Below are 21,229 nucleotides of genomic sequence, written 5' to 3' on the forward strand. Positions count from 1 at the left end.
GTCCATAGCTGCACCTTATATGTGCAATACACCAACCCTACTGGGTAGGTTTTAGTTTCTAAGGTAAGGTACCCCTCTACAAGGGAGGGAGGAGGAAAGTGAGGCTCACAGAGGTCTGCACTGTCGCCAGTGGGAGGTAGGCGGGCTGTTTACAGATCTGCCTGAGGAGCCCTCAACCAGGGATGTGAGTTTCTGGGATGCCTTTGTTTTGTTTGCATAACACTGCCCAAGATAGAGAGCAGGGCATGTGTCACCCACCTCACTGGCTAGAGCTGTTGGCTGCCGGAACCCAAATACTCACCCTGAGCCACGGGAAAGGGCTGTATTCAGGAATGGCCTGGGACCTGGGATCCTGTCCCCTCTCTTGGCACCACAGTCATAGCTATGCCAAAGATTCCATCTTGGAGCCAGGCTGGCCTTGGCTCCAAAGTTGTCTGAGGTGGGGCACTTGTAGTCGGTGGGGAATAGAGCTGAACGAGAGTCAACCAGACTTGGGAAAGGGAGGAAGGAAAGGTAGTCTGATTAAGTTTTGTCTCAAAGTGTCTGTTTTGGGGTTTGTCCCTGCATTGATCTGCAAGGGAATGAGGCAAGTAATGGCCCCTCGGGGACTTTCAGGACTTTGCTCTCAATGTCAGCCGTCATTTTCAATCACCCTCTCCCTCCCAGCCATTAATTTTGGCCCAGGATCATGGGGACTTGTCCATCTATCACTCCTAATTGACACTAAATGATCTGTCAGTTTATTGATGAACGGCAGGAGTGGAATTGTCACAATATATTTTACTTTCTAACAACTCCTCCTGACAATTTTACCTTGTCCATCTCACTCTCCTCACATAAATCTCCATAGGCCGCTCATTCCTTCTCATGGGCTGCTCTGGTGCCAGCCACTTCCACACCATCTGCACGTGTCAAGGACATCAAGATGGCGGTAGAACAGCCGTGTGCTGGTCCTGAGGTTGCCCCCTTCCCTCCTCCTCCTCTCTTTCCCTCTTGCTTTTTTTTTTTTTTTTTTTTTTAATGGCATAGATGTTCCAAGAATACTAAAGGGCTTCTGCCCTCTCCCTCTGTGTCACTGTCATACCAGAGTCTCTTTACCTTCTTGTTAGCCACGAGTAGTTCATTCTTACTGGCTACAAAAGTGTAAAAGGCAAAAATCCATAGCTGCCAGGCTCCTAGATCTGTAAGCACAGTTGCAGACACATGTTTTGTGCTCTTTAAAGCAGCTCTGTTATAGGCTGTCCGTCTCCTTAGAAGTCAGTTTCTTAGAAAGATGTCACAGAGGGTAGGTTAACCAGAGCTTTCCCACTGATATGCTGTGTGCTGCACTGTGAGTGCAGGTGTACCAAGATGTGGGTGCTGTGTTCTTGGACCTTTTGGGCCAGGCTTAGAGCTGCCAAGGCCTCCAGGCTGTCACCAGTAGCCACCAGCAGTCTTATCCGTGCACCCCAGTTTTCCATACAGCTGTTATTTTTAAGTGCCCCAAGTCTTGAAAAAGATGGGGAAGTGCTGGGTTAGATATATATAAGGGTATATAGTTATTTCATCTTAAGAAGGTGTGCCTATGGGTGTGAAAAATCCTGTATCCTTTATGAGGCCAAGGATGAGTAAAGGAGCTTGACAACATGTTAAAATGTCGTTGCCCTCCTCCCTCCTTCCTTTCCTGCTGAAGATAATTTCTGTTAACTGATAGGGACTGTTTGTGTTTATTAACCATCATTCCATTATCATGCCTATCAAAATTAATAATGATTCCTTAATGTCATCTGATAGCCAGATCATATTCAAGTACTTCCATTGTCTCAAAGATGTCTTTTCATAGTTGATTATAAAAAGAGCAAATCAAGGTCTGCACCTGTATTTAGTCATCTTTAGTCTCTTTCATTCTGCAGCCTTCCCTACCCCACACCCACCTCTTTTTTCTCCCATGTCATTGGTTTTTTGTGGGTTTTTTTGAGAAACTTGTCCTGTAGAGTGTCCCACATTCTGGATTTGACCTATTGCTTCCTAGTTAAGGTTTCTAACTTGTTCCTTTGGCGCTCATGTTCCCTGTGAAGCTGGGGGTTAGATCTAGATCAGCTGGGGGTTAGACGCAGGCTCGCAGTCTTGGCAGGAGTACTTTGGAGGCGGTGCTGTGTACATCCCACTGCAGCGCATCCATAGGCACAGGTGTCCGGGGTTCCACTTTAAGTGAGGCTGTGATTGATCCTTAGGGTCAGGGGTGTGGCCTCCATGTTAGTTCCCCACCAGACTCCTGCCTGCTGGTTGAAGCATCCATTGGTGATTGTTGCCTAGAGCCATGATTTCATTAAAGGGTGTCAAGTGGTGATTTTCTTTTTTTTTTTTTAAGATTTTTTAAAAACTAATTTATTTAATTTATTTATTTTGGGCTGTGCAGGGTTTTCGTTGCTGCCCGCGGGCTTTCTCTAGTTGCCGCAAGCGGGGGCTACTCTTCGTTGCGGTGAGCGTGCTTCTCATTGCGATGGATTCTCTTGGTGTGGAGCAGGGGCTCTCGGCGTGCTGGCTTCAGTAGTTGTGCTTCGTGGGCTCAGTAGTTGTGGCTCGTGGGCTCTAGAGCAGAGGCTTAGTAGTTGTGGCGCATGGGCTTAGTTGCTCTGTGGCATGTGGGATCTTCCCATACCAGGGCTCAAACCCGTGTCCCCTGCATCCGCAGGCGGATTCTCAATCACTGCGCCACCAGGGAAGCCCAAGTGGTGATTTTCTAATTCTCACTTATTAACAGAAATTCTTTCATAAGGAACTTTCTCCCATCAACTATTTGGTTGCCTGAAATACAACTTATTATACCTATAATCCTGCCTTTTGCCCGCTCCAGTCTTTTTATTTTGAAAAGTTTCAAACCTGTGGAAAATTTTGAGAATAATACAACAAAACATCCTTCTGACAATGTTTCACTGCATGTGGCTCATTCTCTATTTTTTTGTTTTTATTTTTTACTGAACTGTTTAAGAGTTGTAGCTACCTTTGCATTTCCATTACTTAACAGTAAATAGTTACTTTGCAAGAGATTTTTGTCTACACTGTTTGCTTCTCGGTCTGTAGTACTTGACACATATAGGTGTTCAGTACATATTTAATGACTGAGTGACTTTTGGACATTTCTTACAGAGCCCCAGTAATTAAAAAGGGACCAGGTGTCCCTGAGTCCTTGACCTTCAGATTTTCATCAGTATGTATGATTTTGTTGAAGTATTGAGAATTTATTTTCCACATGCTGCCCTGAGCCACAAAGATCCCAGAATTGGTATGACATGGCAGGGGTCCTGGGCATCATGGGTGAGCAGTTATTTAGTTCTCAGCGAGGTTGGTCAGGCATCAGAGATGAGTGTCCAGTATTGGATGAAATCAGATGAGGCGGCTGCATGTGAGATGGTTGAGAAGGGAAGGTCTTAGGTAGTTTATTGTGCATCCATTTCCAACAAATGTGCCCAGGGCTTGGGCACCATGTCCCTGTTTCTGTGGCTTTTGGAGATGCCCATGAGAGCCCCCTGCTTGAATCTCTGTCTCAACTTTATCATCATTGCTCCCACCTGCATATGTGCTTTTCCTCCACGTGGCTTCCAAGACAAAACAGATTCAGAAAAGGTGGCTTCAGGGCCAAGCAACAACATATCTTTTTTTTTTATCTTTATTGGAGTATAATTGCTTACAATGTTGTGTTAGTCTCTGCTGTACAACAAAGTGAAACAGCTATATGTATACATATATCCCCATATCCCCTCCCTCTTGAGCCTCCCTCCCACCCTCCCTATCACACCCCTCTAGGTGGTCACAAAGGACCGAGCTGATCTCCCTGTGCTATGCGGCAGCTTGCCACTGGCTATCTGTTTTACGTTTGGCAGTGTATATATGTCCATGCCACTCTCTCACTTCGTCCCAGCTTCCCCTTCCCCTGCCCGTGTCCTCAAGTCTGTTCTCTACGTCTGCGTCTTTATTCTTGCCCTGCCACTAGGTTCATCAGTATCATTTTTTTTAGATTCTATATATGTGCATCAACATGCGGTATTTGTTTTTCTCTTTCTGACTGACTTTACTCTGTATAACAGACTCTAGGTCCATCCACCTCACTACAAATAACTCAATTTTGTTTCTTTTTATGGCTGAGTAATATGCTATTGTATATATATGTGCCACATCTCTATCCACTCATCTGTCGATGGACTTTTTTTTTTTTTTTTTTTTTCGCGGTACGCGGGCCTCTCACTGTTGTGGCCTCTCCCGTTGCGGAGCACAGGCTCCGGACGCACAGGCTCAGCGGCCATGGCTCACGGGCCTAGCCGCTCCGCGGCATGTGGGATCTTCCCGGACCAGGGCACGAACCCGTGTCCCCTGCAGCGGCAGGCGGACTCCCAACCACTGCGCCACCAGGGAAGCCCTGTCGATGGACATTTAGGTTGCTTCCATGTCCTGGCTATTGTAAATAGTGCTTCAATGAACATTGTGGTACATGAATATCTTTTTGAATTATGGTTTTTTCAGGGTATATGCCCAGTAGTGGGATTGCTGGGTCATATGGTAGTTCTATTTTTAGTTTTTTAGGGAACCTCCATACTTTTCTCCATAGTGGTTGTATCAATTTACATTCCCACCAACAGTGCAGGAGGGTTCCCTTTTCTCCACACCCTCTCCAGCATTTATTATTTCTAGATTTTTTGATGATGGCCATTCTGACCATTGTGAGGTGATACCTCATTGTAGTTTTGATTTGCATTTCTCTAATGATTAGCGACGTTGAGCATCTTTTCATGTGTTTGTTGGCAATCTGTATGTCTTCTTTGGAGAAATATCTATTTAGGTCTTCTGCCCATTTTGGGGTTTCTTTTTTGATATTGAACTGCATGAGCTGCTTGTATATTTTGGAGATTAATCCTTTGTCAGTTGCTTCATTTGCAAATATCTTCTCCCATTCTGAGGGTTGTCTTTTTGTCTTGTTTATGGTTTCCTTTGCTGTGCAAAGGCTTTTAAGTTTCATTAGGTCCCATTTATTTATTTTTGTTTTTATTTCCATTACTCTAGGAGGTGGGTCAAGAAGGGTCTTGCTGTGATTTATGTCATAGTGTTCTGCCTATGTTTTCCTCCAAAAGTTTTATAGTGTCTGGCCCTACATTTAGGTCTTTAATCCATTTTGAGTTTACTTTTGTGTATGGTGTTAGGAAGTGTTCTTATTTCATTCTTTAAATGTAGCTGTCCAGTTTTCCCAGCACCACTTATTGAAGAGGCTGTCTTTTCTCCACTGTATAGTCTTGCCTCCTCTGTCACAGATAAGGTGGCCATATGTGTGTGGGTTTATCTCTGGGCTTTCTATCCTGTCCCATTGATCTGTACTTCTGTTTTTGTGCCAGTACCATACTGTCTTGATTACTCTAGCTTTGTAGTATAGTCTGAAGTCAGGAAGCCTGATTCCTCCAGCTCCGTTTTTCTTTCTCAAGATTGCTTTGGCTATTTGGGGTCTTTTGTGTTTCCATACAAATTGTAAAATTTCTTGTTCTAATTCTGTGAAAAATGCCATTGGTAATTTGATAGGGATTGCATTGAATCTGTAGATTGCTTTGGGTAGTATAGTCATTTTCACAGTGTTGATTCTTCCAATTCAATAACATGGTATATCTCTCCATCTGTTTGTATCATCTTTAATTTCTTTCATCAGTGTCTTATAGTTTTCTGCATACAGGTCTTTTGTCTCCTTAGGTGGGTTTATTCCTAGGCATTTTATTCTTTTTGTTGCAGTGGTAAATGGGAATGTTTCCTTAATTTCTCTTTCTGATTTTTCACTGTTAGTGTATAGGAATCAAGAGATTTCTGTGCATTAATTTTGTATCCTGCTACTTTACCATATTCATTGATTAGCTCTAGTAGTTTTCTGGTGGCATCTTTAGGATTTTCTATGTATAGTATCATGTCATCTAACAACATATCTTTTTAATGTACATCTTACATTTCTTTGTTCTGTGTGGGCTCCCCAGAGAGGAATCTCTTGCTTTGCTCTCAAGTTATGTTCAGAGCCTGGATGGAAAGATGGTAGAGGAAGAGCTAGAGAAGTTTTTACTTTAGTGAACTTAGAGAATTCACAGGGTTGTTTTTGGTTTGTTTGTATGGGTTTTTTTTTTTTTTTTTTTTTAGAAAATTGGAATTTAATTGTGTTATTTATCACTGTAAATCATTTACATTCAGTTGGATCTGAGGACAAAATAAATAATATCAAAACTGTGTACAATTGAAATAACTAGTGAAAAATAATTGACCCCATGGAACAGGGAAAGCATGTGATTTGTCGAGCTCATTCGATCCTTACATTCTTCCTGTCTTCAGACACTTGCGTTGTTAGCTATTAGGTAGGGAGGAATGAGAATAAGGGTCAGATGATGGCAGGATTCAGCTGAGCTGTCCTTTCCTGCTCAGCCCCGCAGTGTCCTCAGCCGTAAGGTATTTACTGCCAGTCACCCTGCACGGGCAGAGGTGAAGGTGAGCATTTGTTGCTTCTGCAGACATGTGGACAGAGCACTGCCCCTTGACTAGCACGTGCCCCCAGGTCTGTCTTTAGCAGACAGAACCCCTTTTTGGAATGACGGTATTCTGCCTTTTTACGGAGTAAGGTCTATTTGACCTTAAAGCTCAGACGTAACTAAGTTGAGAAAGGTGAACCATTCCTGAAGAGGATTGTGAGAGAGAAAGAGTAGGATGCGGAGACAATACAAATCCTTACATTTTAGACATTGTATGACTTCATGTCATCTTTTGACATTAAAACTCTTAGTGAATTTTTACTTTTATTTATTTTAAACAAATTTTTAAAAATCATAGTATAGAATTCAAAACACAAAAAAGGCTGGGATATAAAATGGAAGTTTCTCTCTCCCTTTCTTGTTCCCCCCAGGCACCCAGATTCCCTTCTTGGAGGCAGCCACTGTTCACCAGTGTTTCTGAGTTCCTCCCAAAGATACTCTATGCCTTTACAAAAAATATAAGTTAATGTATTCTTTTACTCCCCGCTCCCAGCATAAATGGTAGCATATCTATTCTGCATTTTTCTTTTATCATATTACAGTATTTCTTGGTGATCTTTCAGAATCTCAATACAGAGTAGAACTGCCTCATTATTTATTTATTTATTTTTGAATTTTATTTTATTTATTTTTTATACAGCAGGTTCTTATTAGTTATCTATTTTATACATATTAATGTATATATGTCAATCCTAATCTCCCAATTCATCCCACCACCACCGCTTTCCCCCCTTGGTGTCCATACGTTTGTTCTCTACATCTGTGTCTCTGTTTCTACCCTGCAAACTGGTTCATCTGTACCATTTTTCTAGGTTCCACATATATGCGTTAATATATGATATTTGTTTTTCTCTTTCTGACTTACTTCACTCTGTATGACAGTCTCTAGGTCCATCCACGTCTTTACAAATGACCCAATTTCGTTCCTTTTTATGGCTGAGTAATATTCCATTGTATATATGTACCACATCTTCTTTACCCATTCGTCTGTCATTGGGCATTGAGGTTGCTTCCATGACCTGGCTATTGTAAATAGTGCTGCAGTGAACAGTGGGGTGCGTGTGTCTTTTTGAATTATGGTCCTCTCTGGGTATATGCCCAGTAGTGGGATTGCTGGATCATATGGTAAGAACTGCCTCATTTTTACGGGCTGCATAGTACTCCAGAATTTCCTATCTCAATGAAAGTAATTATGAGCAGACGAAAGGTATGATATTGATATTTTCCCAGGCTGTAAAAGGAGACTTACAGTATTTATTCATGTAATAGCCATAACATGACTCTTTGGAAAGTATCATAAAGGCTTCAGATATGGTACATATGGATTCCATAGGCTAGGGAAGAGGTAGGAAGCATGCATCAGCCTTTTTTCCACTGAGGATTGGGGAAGGGGCATTTTCATGCATTTACATTTGGATTGATAAAAGTGATGTTCTACATTATATTCATTGTAGTTTAGGGCCCTGGATGGCTTGTCTAGTGTCACAGAACCAATTTACTTATGCAAATGACTAAATATGAAATAATTGGAATCTTGCAATTCTGTCAAGTGCCTCCCAGTTGAAGCAGTCTTTTCCTGTAAGCCCCATGTGGCGTAGCATTTGGATACTTCCCTTCCCACTCTGAAAAGTGGAGCAGTCTTCCTGACAAGTGGCCCTGGTCAGTCCCTCCCTGGAGCAGAGGTGAGCACCAGATGCCCAGGGAGATGGGGAGGGGCACATGCAGTGACTTGAGATGAACTTGTTGCCTATGCTTGTGCACCAGGGAGAGGACAGCTGAGGCCCAAGGCTACACAGCACACAGGAGCTGTGTTTCTAGGACCGAAGTCAGCAGTACTGCTCCCAAGTTGCCTGAGGGGAGACCTGTCACAAGGGCTGCCAAAGACTGCAAAGTACGGGCTCCGATCCCCACCTCATCCAGAGCCTGCTCCCAGCTTTCCTGCAGGCCTTCAGCTTTTCTTGACTAGCTTGAGTTTTATTTTTGTGATTGAAAACCAGGAGTGGTTCTAGAATGGGTTCTTAGTGTGTCCTGTGAAGGCTTTGACTTTTAGCCCTTTACAGTTTCTAGTTTTGCAGAGGTGCAAATTTTCCTGTGACTGGAGCTGGTTCTTTCTGGGAACCACGGGTAGGATTGTAAAGGAGGAGGGTCAGGAAGGAACTGACAGGCCCACAGAAGTATCCTTTAAATGTCACCAGCCAAAAAGCACAGCATCCTATGGAATATTCCGTTGTCTCTCTGGATTATCACTTAGTGCAGAGGTCTTGAAACTGGAAGGTTCTGTCTAATCTCCTGTCAAATTCTGGTGTCTCTACAAGTGCTGATCTGGGGTCTGCCTGAACCCCCTCTACTGCTGGGGAATTCAATGGAAACATATTTTTTATAAAGTCTGTTTTAGTTGTACAAGCAAACCAAAGACACTTTAATGGTATAAAAATTCAAAGAAGATATGAGGCTAGATTTGTCTGAAACTACCATCTCCTCCAATCCTAGTCATCTCTCTAGAAGTAACTACTCATAACAGTTCATTAGTATTATTTTTGTAAATTTATTTACTTATTATTTTTGGCTGCTTTGGGTCTTTGTTGCTGCATGTGGGCTTTCTCTAGTTGCAGTGAGCGGGGGCTACTCTTTGTTGTGGTGCACAGGCTTCTCATTGTGGTGCCTTCTCTTGTTGCGGAGCATGGGCTCTAGGTGCACAGGCTTCAGTGGTTGTGGCACGTGGGCTCAGTAGTTGTGGCTCGCTGGCTGTAGAGTGCAGGCTCAGTAGTTGTGGCGCAGGGACTTAGTTGCTCCACGGCATGTGGGATCTTCCCGGACCAGGGCTCGAACCCGTGTCCCCTGCATTGACGGGCGGATTCTTAACCACTGCACCACCAGGGAAGTCCCTCATTGGTATCTTTTACCAACAGTAGATATATTACATATTTTTACACAATAGATATACTTACAGAAATATATATATGTAGTTGTCCCTCAGTATCCAAGGGGGATTGGTTCCAGGACACCCCTGGATACAAAAATCGTCAATGCTCAAAATGGTGTGGTATTTGCATATAACCTACACACATCCTCCCGTCTACTTTAAATCATCTCTGGATTACTTATGATACTTAATACAACTTAAATGCTATGTGAATAGTTGTAAATACATTGTAAATGCTATGTAAAGAGTTGCCGGAGTGTGGCAAATTAAAGGTTAGCTTTTTGAGATTTTTTTTTCAATCCGTGGTTGGTTGAATCCACTCAGAACCCATGGATATGGAGGGAGGATTATATGTGTGTGTACACATATATACATATATACATACACACAACCTCCCCTCTCCGCGATGTTTCTTAAACAGTTCATCTTTAGGAAATTTGCAGCTCCATCCTCTGATCCAGATTCCATCTTCTGGGGCCACACTGCAGAACCACGTATGGACATCCCACATGTCTTGCCCAGCCCTCTTGTTGTATGGATGGGAAAACATACACACACACACACACACACACACACACACACCCCACACCATTTAATGTGGCTTTTGTGCTGGGTGCTGTGCTAAGCACAGTTGTCTTACTTTATCCTCAGAACACCCCCATGAGGTAGGTGGTGGTATTATTCCCACTAGCAGATGAGGAAGCAAGTCAGAAAGGCTCACTCACCTGCTCATGCTCACACAGCGAGTAAGTAGGCAGCAGGATTTGAACCCAGGTGAGTCTGACTGCGGGGCCACGTTCCTGTTCTTTGTGCCTCGCCACCTTCTGTTTTGTGCCCTGGACACCTGGCAGAGTGCCTTTGCACCGGGTGGAGCCTCGGCGGGTGTTCCCCAGGGCCGTCTTGTTCCCTTGTGGGCAGCGCAGCAGGGGGTGAGTGCCTGACCTCGGCCTCTCAGCCTCCCCAGCCAGCTGCCTGCAGAGCTGGCTCCGGGCAGCCGGCCTCCTGACCAGAGGGGAAGGTGAGAGTAAAGGACGCAGCCTGCCTGTCGGGACACGAGCCAAAGCCTTGCCGGTCCCGCCGTTAAAAGGCCTAATTAGGCTCATCATTAAGTTCAATTAGGCATTGGAAATGACTGTTGCTTCTAAGCCTGCCGTGCCCTCCAAGAACTGGACCCATTCCCAGGCAGCCAGCTCGGGGGCCAGTTCTCGTTACGGGTTTAGGCCATGATTCCTTCCAAGGCCGAGGGCAGAGTTGTCCGGGAGGCTCTCAGCCCAGAGCCAGGAGCTCCAAGTGCACATGAAATGCGGGCGGGCGTCTGCCCTGGAGGCCGTTCCCAAGCCCGTCTCCACTCACCCTCCTTCTTTAGGGGCCCCCCCTTCCCCACGCACGTGTTAGGAGTCGGAATATCTGCCTGTGTGCTAGTCCCCCTGCCACCCACCCGCCCTGTGACCTTGGCACAGGTCATGTGAACTCTTTGGGTTGAGGTTCCCGAGGGGTTTGAACTAGATGATCTCAAAATTCCCCTTTCAGCCGTAGGATATCACGATTCTGGGAAATCCCAGATGTTCAAGCCCTGTGTACCCAGGATTTCTTTCCACTGAGCGCTGACTGGGAGAGAGAGGAGGGGAGGTCCGGTGTCACCTGGGGCCGCCAGCTCAGCAGCCTCGGCCTCTGTCTCGTCAGCGTTAGAACTGAGGGGTCTCAAAGGCCCCACACAACTCACAAAGAGTGTTTGCCCTTCTGAACTGGGCTTTCTACGTGGCCGCTTGAAATTATTCATTTTGGTCCATGAATCATGGCCTTGAAATGAAACAGTTGACAAACCCTGAGGCGGGGCAGACCTCCCAGGCACAGGGGCCAGTGGAGGAGGCATGGATGTGCCCTGGTGTGTCTGGAGCGCACAGAGCGGGGGACTGAATCCCGGGGTTCGCCTGGAGAAGTAAAGGAAGTAGATGGACAAGGTAGAGAAGGGCCCGCATGCAGGGCCTTGAATTCCAAGCGTGTGCTTTACAGTGTTGGGAACGAGGACACACTGACATGTTGACAGGTGTGTGACCAGTGGTGCAAGGGACACGTGATCACACCTCTTCTGCACGCCTTTTTGATATGGCACGATCTTGGGGTATTTGCAGATACAAAACGGCATCCGTTTCTCTCAGTGTAGAGCCCTCCTCTTAAGTGTTGTCTCAGCTCCACTCTGTATAGTGAGTGAGCTCTTGTCTTTCTAGGCTGGACGGAGTTGTAGAGGGGCCTGCTCAGCTTTTCCCCTGAGTTTGACACCTTTTCTCCTGGCAGATTTTGGTGATGTCACTCATCCGCTGTTGCCTGGGAATTGTTCACCTCCTGTATCCATTTCAAATCATTGCTTTCTCTTATGAGACCGTATATTAAGGTTACCTAATTATGATTACATGAGGTTGGTTTTTCCATAGGATATGTGTTCCTTCTTGACTAGAATGACTTCTCATTTGCCACTAGTTGTGCTGTATTAGTGAGGTGTAGTATTCATCTGCAAGCAGCAGAGAACCCCATTAACAGACCTAAACGGAAAGAGGGTTGTCTCAGAAGATAGAAGGTCCAGCGCTCTGTGGTCCGGGGCGGGTGTGGCAGCTCCATCCTGACAGCAGGGACAGAGCTCTTTCCATCTTCCTGCCCACCATCCTTAGCATGTGGGCCTTTGTCATGATGCTCATGTCTCGTGGTTGTATGATGGCTGCTGTACCTCCAGGCCTCACTTCTGTTTTCCAGGCAGGAAGAATGGAGGATGACATGGAGGTGAAGGTGAAGTTGAAGGGCTCTTTCTTAGCAAGAATTTGTCTTTTGGAGGTGAGGGGCCAGGATATGCTTTCCAGGGACTGCTGCATCTTTCTCACTGATCAGAAATACGGTGTTTGCTCACCCCTCAGTGCGAAAGAGGCTAGGGAATGGAATATTTTTAGCTGGGCTCATTGCCGTCCCAAGCAAAATCAGGGCTTGAATCGAGAGGAAGGGGACATGACTTCTGGGTAGGTACCACGTTGCTTTTTCTGTGGTCGACCCCATCAGGCTGAGCTACAGAAATCACTGGACGAGACTGTCCTGCTGAGACCGTCGTGTGATGTAGAGGGTCAGGTGTACTAAGGAACGTAAGAAACAGTCTCACCTAATTCTGGAAGCTTCTCAGATGTGAGGAATCCTTTGGAAAGGACTTGAAAGCCAGAAAGAGTTGCTTTTTAGACAGGGATAAACAAAAGTGGCTGAAGTGAAGGAAGGGAACCAGGAGGCAGAAAAAGGAAAAGCAGGAGATGGATAGCACAAGAGGGGTGCACAGTGAGAGAGCTGGGGGGTATAAGCCTGGAGGCTAAGTTAATGTTGTCGTGGAAGGCTGTGGGCAGCGGCCGCAGAGGGTCTGTGAGCCGGCCCAGATAGTTCTTGTTTGGGGACAGGGGTGTGTAGATGGGCGGCCAGGCGGGGAGGGTACGTCTCCAGGGTAGGCTGCCGGGCCTGTTGGCTGAGGGGTCCAGGCAGGTTCAGCCAGAGGCAGCAAGAATGTGTGAAGCAGGGGAACGAGGGGTCTAGAGGCAAAAAGTAGGAAGCACTGGCTGGGCACACCTGGCCAGCACCCACCTCTGGGCAGGGGTTCAGTTACAGGACTGAGGAGGAGAAAGACAACATCTTGAGCAAGGATGAGGCACAGGGAGTAGAGGCTGGAGTGAGAAGAAGAATAACGATGGCAGCAGCCGTGACTGTTCACTGTCACGTCCTGTGTGCCAAGCGCTGTGCCTGTAAATGCTTTGTGTGAAATAACTTATTTGATTCTAACAACAACCCTGTGAAGCCAAATGTGGTATCATCGCCAGTTTTGCGGAGTTTAAGTGACTTGCCCCAGAGCACAGAGCCAGTGAACGGTGACCCTCTGATCTGAACCCTCTGACTCCAGAGCCCGTAGTCAGAGCCAGCTGAGCCTGGGCCTTAAGTCCTGCCAGACCTGGAGAAGAGAGGGCTGAGTTCTCAGGTGCCCTCTTGGGAGGTTTGCAGGCTTAGCAGTTCTGAACAGATACCCTCTTTGCAACTGCTTAGAGGGAAAGGAAGTAGAAAGGAGCCCTAGTAAGGAGAAAGGAAGCACCTGGGGAGGTTATGAGTGGGTGAACTGTCTAGGAGAGGAGAGTGAAGGCGAGGTAGAGGTTCTCCATGAAGCTGGGGGAGTGGTGGCCCGTTTTGACAGCACCTAAGAAAAGAGCAGGGAGGACCAAGGAGGAAAATGTCTTAAAGTCTTTAGTAGGAAGAGAGTTTGCGTTCACTTTGTTGTCTCTACAAATGACTGAATAGGGAAAAGGGGTTTTGCCCCCTTCCTTTCCCTCCTCCTTCCTTCCTCCCCTTTCCTCTTTGGTGTGTCTCCCCCGCCAGGCTGACGTTGGGATCTCCAAACCAGCACATTACAGGGATTGAAATGTTAGGGCTGGATACACCAGCTGTGGGAAAAGAGGTGGCTTGGGAAGTATCAGAATAGGAAACGGTATTAATGGAAACAGATGGGGATGGGGGCCAGGATCGGGAGAGGCAGGGTCAGTGTCATGCCCAGAGCCGGGGAGGGACCTGAGAGGTCATGGAGCGTGGCCCCTTCAGTTTAGAGGTGGAGAAGATGAGGGGTGGGCCGTTGAGTGGCTCAGGTATAGAATCGTAAGAGTCAGAAAAGCCCTCAAATGTCACCTTGCCCCCCCCCGCCCAAGGTCATACAGCTAATTAGTGTAATAGAATGTGCCTCTCGTTCTGCAGCCATGCCATCCTGAAACCTTGAGAGCTGCACGCATTTATCTGAAGTTCATGAAAAGGCCATGCACTGCACTATTTGTGCAACAGCGAGTCTGTGAGAATAAAACTCTCTTTGCTGCAATCCTCCGGGACTCATATGAAGCAATCTCAGTGAACAAAAAAACTTTCAGGGAAAGTTGTGTCCCCTGAGCCAGCCAGTCTGCTGAGGGGGACACACGGCTTCGCAGAGTGAGCGGCTAAAAGCCAGCAGGGAGTGACTAGGGACGCCAGCCACTGGTGAAAATTCTCCCGACATAAACCATCTCCTTGTTCTTCCTTTGATGGATTCAGTCTCTCAAAAATAAAATGCATCTGTGAACATCATACCTGCCTCTTCCCTTTTCTTTTTAGCCCTTTGCTGAGAAGTAACTGAAAGCAGTTTTAATTGTAGAGGCCGCAGCCCGGGCGGACATAGATATAAATATGCACAGGAGATAGAGCCCCACTCATAAAATCTAGGTTTTTTCTGGTCTCGTGGGGCTGCCGGTGATTTTACTTTTTGTCCCATCTACCGTCCCCACGGCTGGTTACGGGGGGGCTGTGCAGGTTTCTCCTGGTTTCACAGTGGTCATTGCACAAGAGGCCATGTTTAGCAGTGCCAGGGTGTCCTTGGTTCATCCATACCGGGGAGTCCGCAGGAGGCTGCCCCACATGATGCCCTGCCCGGCCCTGGGGGCCTTGCTCTCCGGCAGCTGGAGGGGGGCCCCTCTAACGGCAGGCACCACCTTCCCTTTGAGCAGCTTATTACTTGGGTCAGTCTCAGTGTAATCGTGGGCTTTTGGGGGACCACAGGATGTAAAAGAAGGGCAGAGAAAACAATGGGTTAGTGACTGGAGAGAAATCTTTACGGGTTCCTTTATTACAGTGAAGAAAATTCTCTCCAGGAGAAGTAAAAGACCCAACCCATTCAGTGTAAATCCACTATACTTCAGCTTTTTAAAATGGACTGAAATAAAGGTTTTCAGAAACGCTGATAAAAATTTGCCCCCTGACTTGTGGAGCCATGATTTCGCTTGTTTTGGTCACCACATCCTATGTCATTTCACTCGCCATCCTTATGGCCACATTTCCCAGAGACCGGCCGTGAGTCACAAAGTTACTGTCTCTCCCATCAGCTTTCAGCCCCTCGGATCATGTCAATGGGAAAGTCTCAGTTTGCACCTAGTCTTTCCTTAACACCTTTGTAACCTTGCTAATCTACCTTTTTAACAAAGAGAGAATATGCTCAGTCTTCTGGCAAATAGCAGTATGTGGCTATAATAAAATAAATTTTGTGTTTTATTTAAATTCTATTGTTTTTGATAATTACCTTCTATATGGCTGGTGATGCTAAATTTCCACTGAGAATATAAGGTTTTCTTTTAAATAAATTTATTACAGTAAAAGTAAGGAACCAACTTAAAGAAATATATATAATCAACTTAAAGAAAATATAAAGTAGATGCAGAAAGTACACAGCTACAGCAAAATTCGTGAAGGTAGAATTTGAAAATGGCAGACGTTTGGGAAACACTGCCTGATAGCACTTCTTCCCAGAGGCTTTTCCTCCCCATCCTTCCTCAGCAGGAGGGATAACAGAACTTCTTCCACTTAACCCTCCGTGCTGGCTTTTATATCACAGGATATGTGGTGAGTTGCCTATTGTTTATTGCGTCCTCTCTAAGTTGTCTTACTAACTTGAAGGGAAAAATAGGAACCCAGTGAAAATTTCTAGCCCCATAGTTCCCTCCTGGTCCCTGACCAATGTCAGCGTCTGTGTTTTTGGAGTTGATACCAACATGTAAGAGCATCTTGTTCCAGTCTGGCTGCGCACCCAGCCAGCTCCGATTCCCTTCTCATTTTCAGCCACCACCTCATCTGTGTTTCAGCCACACCAGCTCCCCTGCTGTTTTCTGAGCACACCTGGCCCTTTCTTGCCTCCCGACTTTATTCAGGTTGTTTTCTCCAGTTGGGCATCCTTCCTGCAGCTTTTCTGCCAGTCGCAAGTCTGCTCAATCTTTCAGTTGGCACGTCTTCTAGGAAGTCTCCCCAGATTCCCCCAACCGGAAGGGTCAGTTCTCTCTGTTTTATTTTTTAATTAATTAATTTATTGATTTATTTATTTTTGGCCGTGTTGGGTCTTCATTTCTTGCGAGGGCTTTCTCTAGTTGTGGCGAGCGGGGGCCACTCTTCGTCGCGGTGCGCGGGCCTCTCACTGTCGCGGCCTCTCCTGTTGCGGAGCCCAGGCTCCAGACGCGCAGGCTCAGTAGTTGTGGCTCATGGGCCTAGTTGCTCCGCGGCATGTGGGATCTTCCCAGACCAGGGCTCGAACCCGTGTCCCCTGCATTGCCAGGCAGATCCGCAGATCCTCAACCACTGCGCCACCAGGGAAGCCCGGGTCAGTTCTCTCTTTAGTGCTACCGTGATATTTTGCTATAACCTCTCTTCTCTTGTTAAGAGTAGGGCATAATAGAACCAGCAATAGATGAGGGATTGTTGGTTTCTAGTTCCTGCTCTGTGTCCAACTAGCTTTGGGGCTGTAGTGAGGTCGCTTCAGCACCTCTTCGTCTCTGTTTCCTCACCTGGAAGATGCACAGGGGGGATGGTGGCGGTAGTCTTTCAGTCACTGCGGTATGTGAGTCTTCTGGAGGCATTACTGTTATCTCTGTAGTGTTCCTTTGTCCAGCCAGATTGTAAAATCCTGAGCAAAAGGTCCCAAATCCCAACACCTCCCGTTTGTGCCTAATAGATGATTAGTTACCCAATAAGGTTTCTGAAGAAAATAATGTTCATTTGAGATACCTAAGATCTGGAGATCTAAACTTTTCCACTTTTTAGTTTATTCATAGCAGAAATATACATACATTATTATATGTTCCCATAATTATTTTTAGCTACTAAAACTGTTTCTATACATTTCGACCCTTTTTCCTCCTGATAAATGCTTCTTTAGAGTTTGAATTGGAACGGAGATGTTATTTTGAATCTGACCAGCAGGGGGCAAACTTCACCCAGGAATTGCCATGTAAATCACTATCGCTTCAATTTGATATAGGGCTTGGGAGTCTACAGATAGGATTTGGAAGTTGGTTTTCATCTTTCTACTAGACACCTTGTTTGTTGATAATGCCAGCAGGAGCTAAATGTGCTCTAATATGACCTAAAACCCCAAAGTGCCAAAATTGGGGTGCTGGGGAGTTCTTGTTTGTCTTTAAAAAAAGGGAGAAGGTACAATACCTGCAAATACATCTGGACACTAAACATGAATGGCAAGAATTAGGAACTGAGGGGGAAAAGAGTGGGGACTTCAGCTCTCAGCAGAGATTTCAATGAGGAGAAATCTATCGGCCAAAGAAAACGTCAGTTCATGAAAAATATCTGGTTTTTAATCAGTATTATAGGTGGGGAACATCTTAGAGCAGGGGAACATCTTAGAGCAGGGGGTCCCCAGTTAAGCAGTCCGCTGCCTGATGCTGAATGAACCTTGTAGCCATGATTACAATGGCAGATTTCTCCTCTGCTCAGATCTGGGTTTCTACTGTGAAGGCTCATTTGGTGGGTCACACAATTTATAAAGTAGAGCCTTGGTGTTAGATGTACTAGTGATGTGTTATATGATCTAGGACAAATGACCTCCCCTCTCCCAGGCCTTTGTAAAACTGACCTCAATGAGGTTTGGATGCACTTGTGAGATTTTTTATTGGACATTTAAGAATTATGAGGGTAGACAACGTCTCAAGAAAATGGTATTTTGACTGCTTTTCTTCCAGAGGAGTGATATGTTTTGAAAATATAAGGTAGCTTTGGCTTCACTTTAGCTGGTCTCTCATTTCTGCACTTCCCCTTGCTAAGTGTTTATGAATTTGGCCCCTGGCTGCAGAGTTTCTTCTTTCTGTCATGGGAGCCCTGTAAGCTCCTTACTGTGGCTTTAGCTCTTCCCTCATGGGCAACAAGTTGCACTAGTAACCCTGTGTCCAAACCCTTCACATCACTCTCTGGTTAGAGGCCGTGGCCCAGGCAGGATGGTCCAGCAGGGGGCCTTCCACTAGGACATCAGGGCTCTGGATGCCCGGCACTTTGCCCTATTTTAAGCCTGTGCTGTCTTGCAGCAGGGAGGTGAGTCTAGGGCCCAATATGTGCTGTGGATATTAAGAGACTTCAAGGACACTTCCCCCCATTTATCCCAGTTATGTCCCCTGCTCAAATAGGTTAACGGTGTCTAATTAACCACTGAACATTGTCATGCTGCATAAAGATAGCATCCTGGCTGTTCTTTGAGCCATGGTACTTTATCTCCATTTAGATCTCTGCAGTATTCCATTAAACTCGAGAGCAACATTTTAACTGAGATGATGTCTACATTAGGGCCGCCTTTCACCCTTCAGCACGTGACCCGTGTAGGCAGCAGCTGAGGCCTTCTGTCTGATGCAGCAGGGCAGGCAGAGGAGACTGGCTCTGCAGGCGGGGAGGGTCTTTACATTACGGTCCTTCTCTGCCACTGAGCCCCAGAGTAAAACCGAGGATCCGGGATTGGGCAGTGGTTCTGCGTGGCCGCAGGCGCGGATGTTCCAGCGCCGTCAAGCCTGTCCTCCACCGACCAACTCATGCGCAGTGCACGTCAGTGTGGTCTCTGAATGTCAAAGGAAAGGACGTGCATCTGAGCAAAAGAAGTTAGAAAAAGCGAGTGCCTGGAGGAAAGGGTGACCTGGCTAGATGGGGTCTCCTTTCTCCCATGACGCGAGCTGTCGTGTTGTAAATTAACCAACATTAACTGCCACATGGTCAGGCTGACAAAGCTACAGTGCTGCTGTAAGTTGAAAGTATGTCATCTCATCATGGAAAATGTTAATTGAATTTGAAGCAGAATCTGTAGAATGAGCCTTTCCCCCAGTGTAGAGCTGCCTGCGTGCCTGTATCATGTAGGGTTTAAGAACTGGGCCTTGTATACTGGCCCAACCCGTTTCTAGGTGGGTGACCTTGGGCAAGTTACTTTACTTCTGTGAGCCCCAGTCACCTCATCCGTAAAAGGGAGCACGTTTAAATAAGATAATGTGATAATTAAATAAGGTAACGTATAATACTATATATAGTAGTGTTATATAATAGTAACATATAAATAAGATAATATAATAACAATGCTTGGCACCCAACAAACTCAGTAAGTGTTAACTGTTACCACCAGTCATCAGTCTTCCTGTGACAAGCCATGGGGGCAGCGGCCTGGGAATGGACTCTTCCCTGAGAATCGAGGGTGGATGTGTGGAGCCCAGGCCGAGTCACCTAGTGTGGATTGTAGAGAAGCGGGGCGAACACCAGGAGGGGACTGGTTGAGTGCGGAACTGAAGGACTGGGCTTTAAAGGAAGGTGAGGATAATGAGACAACGCCCTTACCCTTGAAGTCTCCACCTGTTTAAAGAACAGACGGCTTCACGTGAGGCTGAGCGATCTTAGCGACTTGGAAAGCACCACACAGAGAGGGCCGTGGCTCCCCTCTTGCCAAGTCACTGACCAGGTCCGGCGCATCCCTTGCTGCAAAGCAGGAGGCCAGGGTGCCCTTACTCCTAACACCCCGTGTCCACAAGGTGGGAGGTGAGGGAGGACACTTACTCTCAGTGTCCGGAGTTAAAGCTTTGTTCTTCAAAATGGCCAAAGCAATCAGCAAGTGATGGAGTAGCTCTTGAAAAGAAACCTGGCATTTAATTAACTTTTCAAAGTGCTGGTTCAGCAACCTCTATGTTTTACATTTTGAATATTGAACAAGCATCTCTAATCAGATCTGAATTGCTTCTGGGCCTCCCCCAGTGGAGAGCACCTGCTGAGCTTTTACGAACAACACAGAATCCTGAGTTTCAGGAGGGCCAACTCAGAGTCACTCGGGAATGGAGCCTTCAGTCTGTGAGGCCATTTCCTTCCTCCCCTCAGCCCGTAGGTCAAGTCAGAGTTCATGAACGCTTCTGTAAGAAGAAAGCAGGCAACTCGGAAGGACAAGGCAGCAAGGCTTACATTCTGCTGCTTAGCGACAGAGAGTTCAGTCTACTCTCTGAGATGAGGTTTCGGGCAGTGGTTCTCACATACGTGACTGGGCTTCATTTCTAGAAATTACTACCTCAGGGGGCCTGTGGTGAAGCCTAGCACACGGGTGCTGCAGAAGCTTCCCAGGTGTGATTCTCTTGTGCACCACTGGTTAAGAACTCCTGGTGTAAAGGATTCTCTCCAGCTTTCAATTGGCTATCTGTTGCCTCCTGTAAGTATGGAAAACCTGTGAGCACAGTAAATCCAACCGGATGTCGGGGTGCCCAGGGGACATCTAAAAATCAGCGGGTATCTGCTTTTGAAAGGACCTGGGGCGGTGGGTTTGGGAGATAAGGAGTCTCGTTTCAGCATCGTCACTAAGCAGCTCTGTGATGTGGACAAAGCACACAGAGCTTTGGTGGATTGGTGCCCACTGTCCCAATCTATCGGTATATGTAAAATGGTGCTCCTGAAGCCCGCTTTGCCTCTTTTCCAGAGCTAAGGTTGACAGACATGAAAGTGTCTGCAGGCTCCCCAAAAGTGCTCTATCTCTGTACAGTGGTCTCGCCAGTATTATAATTGTCAGGTTCCCAAACCCTCTAACGGCCACTTCTAGGGAAAGAGGCACGTGGGCCACGGGGGGCGGTAAGAGACCAGAAACCCAGGGTGGAGCTGGCCGCAGCTCTGCAGTCCTCCTGCCACAGGGCTGGGCCAGCTCACATCGTTTCCCCGGAAGTGAGTGATGACCCAGAACCTGCAGTCCTCCCCCTCAGCCTCCATCCACCTTCGCAGTCTGTGGGAGGCGGGGCTTTAGCCCACATCCTTCTTGGGTTACCTACCCTGCTGGGCAATGATAGACCACCAGGTTTTCATTCTTTTTTAACCTGTCACCAGCAATTTAAAAATGCGCTCTGCATCGTGACTGGGTATGTCTGTATATAAAACTGAAAAACATTTTATGTAATATTTATTCTTACTATTTGCAGTACACTCTCTTCAC

At 46.4% G+C, this 21,229-nt stretch overlaps 1 protein-coding gene across 1 annotated transcript in view; it reads left to right on the forward strand.

Moving 5' to 3' along the window:
• Positions 1–21,229, forward strand: part of IFT43 (intraflagellar transport 43) — an 87,477-nt gene that overhangs the window by 39,857 nt on the left and 26,391 nt on the right. The gene's annotated exons all lie outside the window — the stretch shown is intronic.

This window comes from Mesoplodon bidens, assembly GCF_964165515.1.
Source record: "Mesoplodon bidens genome assembly, chromosome: 3".
NCBI classification, from domain to species: domain Eukaryota; kingdom Metazoa; phylum Chordata; class Mammalia; order Artiodactyla; family Ziphiidae; genus Mesoplodon; species Mesoplodon bidens.